The sequence below is a fragment of the Solanum stenotomum genome, chromosome 8 (genome assembly GCF_019186545.1).
Source record: "Solanum stenotomum isolate F172 chromosome 8, ASM1918654v1, whole genome shotgun sequence".
NCBI classification, from domain to species: domain Eukaryota; kingdom Viridiplantae; phylum Streptophyta; class Magnoliopsida; order Solanales; family Solanaceae; genus Solanum; species Solanum stenotomum.
Genome location: NC_064289.1, coordinates 3,002,367 through 3,009,175, shown reverse-complemented (window position 1 = coordinate 3,009,175; position 6,809 = coordinate 3,002,367). Strand labels below are relative to the sequence as shown.

Below are 6,809 nucleotides of genomic sequence, written 5' to 3'. Positions count from 1 at the left end.
CCCCTACCACCCCCCACCCCCAAAAAAAATTTAAGTTTGTTTTTAAAAACTATTTTCAATTTCAAAAATTATTTTCTACTCTAGTAAAAATAAAATATATTTCTCAAAAATATTTTTCATTCATAAATCAAACACTAAAAATCTTTTCCGAAAAATATTTTCTACTCATCAACCAAACATGAGAAAATAAGTCAAAAATCAACTTGTTTTCCAGAAAAACATTTTCTAGGAAAACATTTTCCATGGAAAACATTTTCCTTCATACCAAACACACCCATAAGGACAATATTTTTCCAGATGGAGAAAATAGTTTTGGAGGGTAAAAAAATAATAATTTCGTAAAAGGGGAAAATAAAAATTAAAATAAAATAAAATTCATCCCTAGTAAAAGGTTAGAAATTTTTCAGAGCGATTTAAAAACAGAGCTGGTGAAGTCATTTGAAAACAGAGCACTTCTCAACTAGTAGTATTCAAGAATCAAGAATGAATAGTTTGTCCTCTGCTTTAATTTCAGTTTTGGGCATTTCTCCTCTGCTTTAATTTTCACCCATTTTTCGTTTTCTTGGATTCTCATTGATCACCAACTCCATCTTTGGTGAGTAGTTTGTCTTTTCTTTCGATTGATCTTTCCAGCTTTTATATTTCTCTTACACTTTCTTCTTTTTATTCTTTAATAGGTGAATCATGTCTATTAGGATTTGGTTCTTGATTCAACAATTTATGACAAGAAACGATTTGCCTGAATACAATCATATCCCTTCTGTTCATTACCTCTACTGTCGTCATTGCAGAACTCAAGTTGCAACCATCCATGCTGACACTCCGACTCTACCAATTCTTTCTAGGTTAAGGGTTGCTGTACGAGAGGACGAGCAATATCATCGAGTAATAGATGGTGTGACCGTAGCCGGGACTTTCTGTGTCCAATGTAGAAACCTGCTCGGGTGGAAAATTGTAAGATACTAGTAATATTAAAGATCATTTGAGTTTCATGATAACAAGACGATTTTGTTGCTCTTTTTTATTCCCTCTTAAATTACTGAACTTGTGATTTCTCCAGATTGCAGTCTCCCAACCGTCTAGTATTTATAGCGTAGGAGAATTCGTTATGACATTGTAAGTTTCTAATTACGAATTTGCAGATTGAGACCGTCTGTACATGTATATCTATGGTATGACTTGTAAGGTGTTAATTCAAATGAGTATTTTGTCGCAGGAACGCATTTATTAGCTGGAACAATGTAACGTCGTTTGATTTACTCTTTGGAGGCAATAATGATCAAGATGGAGGTGCAGATGAAGAACAGGATCATGATCAAAATCGAGGCGCTAATGAGCAAAATGCTGAACAAGATGGAGATACTAATGAACAAGTTTTAGGCACTAATGTGCAAAATGCTGATCAAGATGGAGAGGCTAATGAGCAAGATTTAGGCTCTAATGAGAAAAATGCTGATCAAGATGGAATGNGGAGGCGCTAATGAGCAAAATGCTGAACAAGATGGAGATACTAATGAACAAGATTTAGGCACTAATGTGCAAAATGCTGATCAAGATGGAGAGGCTAATGAGCAAGATTTAGGCTCTAATGAGAAAAATGCTGATCAAGATGGAATGGGCAATATTTGATCTAAATGCAAACATTTGAATCAACTATTGATGAAAATGCAGACATCCAATGCCTACTCATGCTGCAGAACCAGCATATTATGATAGAGTTCATATTATACGAGTATTAATTCATAACTGTGTGTTCATTTTACATGTTTGAGCTCGAGTACTTCCCTTCTCTATATGCTGCTAATTACTTTATCTTTTGACTATAATCTACCAGTTGAAAGTCACTGCAACTACTGTGCAATTGTCTTTGTTTCTTCACTAGTATGGTAGATATACAAATGTTTGATTTTGAAGAATAGGAATAAAACCTTGAGTAGGATTTTATTTGTTTCAATAGAGGATACAATATATATAGAACAAATCACACCTAATTTTGACCTTATGTATCTCGAGATACATGTATCTTGACGTATCTGGATGCACTAAATCCCTGATAAAATTTATTATAATTAACTCCTAAACTATTGGGATTTCTGTAAGTTACCCTATTTCTCAGGGTGTTTGGAGTATCCCAATAAGATTGTGGTCCAAAGAATATTAGAGCGTGTCTTATTTCTAAAAGTTTCCAAATAATAGAATTTTGGCTCAAATATTAGTTTTTTTTAATTATTTGAGAATTTTAATTTTTGTCAAAAATATTTATCAAATAATGACAAGTTATATGACCAAACAGTATTTGTCAAGTTTTTTCTCAAACATTTTTGGCAATTTCTGTGGCCAAATAGATCCAAAGAAAAGAGAACAACTCAAGTTTTTGCACCGTTCCTATTTGAGGTGGTCTTTAATTTTTGCCCCCTTAAATGGATTGTCATTAATTTTTCACATACTGCTTATTTGATGAAATTTGTTGTCAAAAGTATTCATAACTATTGCTTAATTTTTCAGGAAAAAACTTTTTAGAGAAAATTTGTCTTAGACATAAGTTTAGTGCAGTGGTGAATTCAGGATTCTCACCAAGGGGTTTGAAAAATAAAAATATAAATGTGTGAACTAGAGTGTGAAATACAAACCGCAAAGAATTAAATTTAAAAAAATTAGGTAGTTTACGCACCTAATAGAAATCGAGGGGTTCGAAAAAATAAAAATATAAATGTGTGAACTAGAGTGCAAAGTACAAACTCCAAAGAATTAAATTTACCCAAAAAGAATCAAACATGCAAACGGGAGATAGCATTTGCAACCCAAGTTTTAGTCCAATACCACTAGGTTATCTCTCTTCTTTGATTGAGATAGTTTAAAATTAGTATATATACATAAGTATTGAAAATCTACTCTATATATACAATATATTTTTTTATCAAGGAGATTCGGATAAACCTCGTGTCACACCCCGAGCCTACACTCTGGGCGGGACCGGCACTCAAAGACCATTGATGGCCCCAAGAGAACCCTTGGTCTGGCTTACTTAACTCAGTGGAAACCTAACTCAACAGAATAACTCAATGCAATGAAAGGTCATAAAACAACCCAACTGATAAAATCTTGGCCAAAAAGGCAACTCGAGTCTTAAAATAGAATATTTATATATACACATAGATGAGAGACTCAATACTAACTGACTGACTGATTGACTGTCTATGAAGCCTCTATAACACTGAGATGGATGTTGGGACAGACCCCGCAACATCCTAATAAAACAAAACTAAGAGAACAAAATAACTGAGTCCTCCGAAATGCAAAGAGGCTCACCACTGACTCTGGAGTGCTCAGCTGGATCAATGGTGTGCTGGATATTGATCCTGAGTACTTGTGTCTGCATCGTCATAAAATGCAGACCAACTGGTATCAGTACATTGAATGTACGAGTATGCGAGCTGAAAAGCTAAACAACAACTTAAGCTTGAAAGGAATAGAAATGAACTCTTACCTTGGCTCTGTTCGACTCATGAATAACCGAACTCAATATAAAGCAATAAGACACATGCAATNGAATGTACGAGTATGCGAGCTGAAAAGCTAAACAACAACTTAAGCTTGAAAGGAATAGAAATGAACTCTTACCTTGGCTCTGTTCGACTCATGAATAACCGAACTCAATATAAAGCAATAAGACACATGCAATATATACAAAGCTTGTAAAACAGTGTAAACAACTTAGTTCGTTAAAGATAAAGCAATAACAAACTCAACTTTAATTATATAAAAGTAATATAACTTTAGTGGAAGATTCTTTAATCAACAACCACCACTATGAGCCCTAGTGATGATACAACGTTTTACCTCACATTGCCCAAGGACCATTCTATACCTTGCCGTGATATAGGACCTTACTTAACTTAGTGGATCCACTAGCTTAACTTACGTGATCATCTAAAAAGTATGACCCGTTAAATCCCATGTTTGGCTACATAGTTCTTATGCAGAGTTGAGTTAATATGAACTCGTGTCCCTAATTCGGTGCTCAAGACTACTCCCACAATATACTTTAGCTCATAAGTGTTTTAAACACACATTTCTTTAGTTTGAGGTAATTGCTCAAAACTTAGCCCAAAGGCTCTTTTGGAATCAATGTTTCCTTTTCTTTGTTCAAATGTGAAAACATTTATAAACTTCTTTGGGAATACATAGTTCCCTAATAACTTTTGAGAAATGAAATCAACTATATACCCTTGGATTAACTTGAAACTTGAACCTTAAAACGAAGTTAAAACGTTTAATAAAGACTCTTGAAAAAACTTTAAAGACCTGTTTTGACTTACTTCTTAACTTTTAAGCTTGACTCTAACTTCACTTGACTTTGATCCTAACTATCCTTGAATTGGATGATGGATTCAAGGATAATGATCTCATGTTTATGGATGAGTTCCTGATGTCTAGATGTACCTCAAAGTGTTGAAAACAACTATAAAACATAATTACATTACCAAGGAACATGTATGAAAAAGTGGGGAAGGAATGAGGAAGATTGGCGTCCTTGGCGCTCTGAGAGGTGCGGGGCGCCAGCCCTCAAAGCTTAGAAGGCTTGGTGGGGCGCTCTGCATGGCGCGCCGCCCTAAGGGTGGAAGCTCAGAATCCCTTTTGGGGCGCGCTGGCTGGCGCGACGCCCCAGCCTTTTCCCCAGAAAATCCGACTTTTCTCCTTTGTTTTTCCAACTCTAAACCTTCCTAACTTCAAAGGTTCCAGCCCCAAACACTCATAATCATTAAAACCCTCAATATACAATAGATTCAACTCGAAATTTCCATCCGGAAACATGTACCAAATCAACAAGAAACTTCAACAACACAACCACAAGAATTCCACAAACTTCAACCAACACAACCAATATTTTCTCGGAATTAAACGAGTTTGGCGTGTGGGGGAATGAACCAACCCAACACTATGATCTCACATACCTTATAAGAGATCACCCCCGACGAAAACCACGACGATCTTGATGAATCCTTGCTTCTTCTTCTCTTTCTCCTCTTCTTTCTCTCTTCTCTCAAAAGCCTTAACTCTCACTTTTTAAAAGGGAAAACTGATGTAAAATCAGCTTAGACCCTTGATATACAACCAAAAGAAAAGGTGAGGGAAAAGACCAAACAACCCTTTAAATTTCGGATGAACTTCCCTTACCAACAGCCCAACTTCAAAAGGGTATATCTCACTCATACGAACTCAGAATCGAGTAAACTCGGGGGCGTTGGAAAGATCATTCCAAGAGCTTTCCAAACATGACTTGAAATTCACCTAATTCATCCTGATATAGGAGTTATGACTGTTCAAAGTTGACCAAAAACTCATTTTTTTCCATACTTAACCAAATTTCCAGATTTTGAATTCTTTTCAAAAATGACTATTTCAAATTTCCAGATTCTTCATAGTTATTTCAACTTACACGATGTTACACCCCGACACCCACATAGGTCCGCCCCTGGTTCAATGTTATCTAATTTGCAAGACAAATCTTTACTCTTAATAATTACTCCTATTAAATATATAATATGAGGTAAGCATAATTTACGAGGCACATGTTACACCTTATAAGACATAAATTCAATTGGGGAATTTTCGCATATACCCACTCAAAAATAGCTTAATTACGCTCTACAGCTATTGTTTGTTAATTACGATTCGTAGTTATATGTTATAGGGATGAGAGTGGCGAGAGAGATTGGAAGAGGGAGGGGAGAGGTGAATTGTATATGTATATATGTCAAAATAATTATATATATGTAAGTGGTATACATATGTATTTGTATATCTAGCGAGCGAGATTGGGAAATGGAGGAGAGAGGCGAGCGAGAGAGGGCAATATTTGTATAATTCGCATCTCGTTTGTATGATTCGTGGGTACGTTTGTATAATTCACGTGTTTTTGTATAATTGAGTAATACAAAGTCTGGAATTATATAAATATGGTAAAACTTGAAATAACGAATTGATACAAACATAAACATATAAACTTTAAACAGTTATACAAATTATGTTATACAAATCTGAAAGCTACACGTTTATACAAACTTTAAAAAGTTATAAAAAAAAAAGATTGAATGTATATGATGATAAAACTAAAAAAACAAGGGAAAATGCATAAGTACCCCCCTGCCTATACTCGAAATTCCAGAGACACACCTAACCTTTACTAAGGTCCTATTACCCCCGAACTTAATTTATCTATAATATTCTACCCCTTTTTGGCCTATGTGGCACTATCCTTCAAAATTTTGTCAACATGCGTTGGGCCCACAAGATAGTGCCACGTAGGCCAAAAAGGGGTAGAATATTACATATAAAATAAGTTCGGGGGGGTAATATGACCTTAGTAAAGGTTAGGTGTGTCTCTGGGATTTCGGGCATAGGTTGGGGGGGTACTTATGCATTTTCCCAAAAAACAAAGGAAATCATTGTCATATACAAATACAAACTATTGTATACAAAATACAAATCAAACAAAGTATTGTTAGTTGCGAATTATATAAATGTGGCGAATTATACAAACGTGACTAATTATACAAACTCGAAGTCAGCTCACGTAATTAATAGTTAATGTTAGTCACGAGTGATAGTTATAGCAAACCATATCTATGATGACTAATTATATAGTATAAATTTGTTTAACGTCCTGATTTTCCCAATTAAATTTTATGGTATAACTAAGGCCTAGAAAATTTCTTTTGCCTTAAGAAATTAATACTAACGCATAACTTGTGCCTTGGGATCTATTACTGAACTTATGCCTAGAGAGAAAATTTAATATAATAAAC

At 34.8% G+C, this 6,809-nt stretch overlaps 1 pseudogene; it reads left to right on the top strand.

Moving 5' to 3' along the window:
• The window catches only part of LOC125872349 (uncharacterized), a 2,969-nt pseudogene extending 1,488 nt beyond the window's left edge, over positions 1-1,481 (top strand).
• Positions 1,482-6,809: the final 5,328 nt, after the last annotated feature.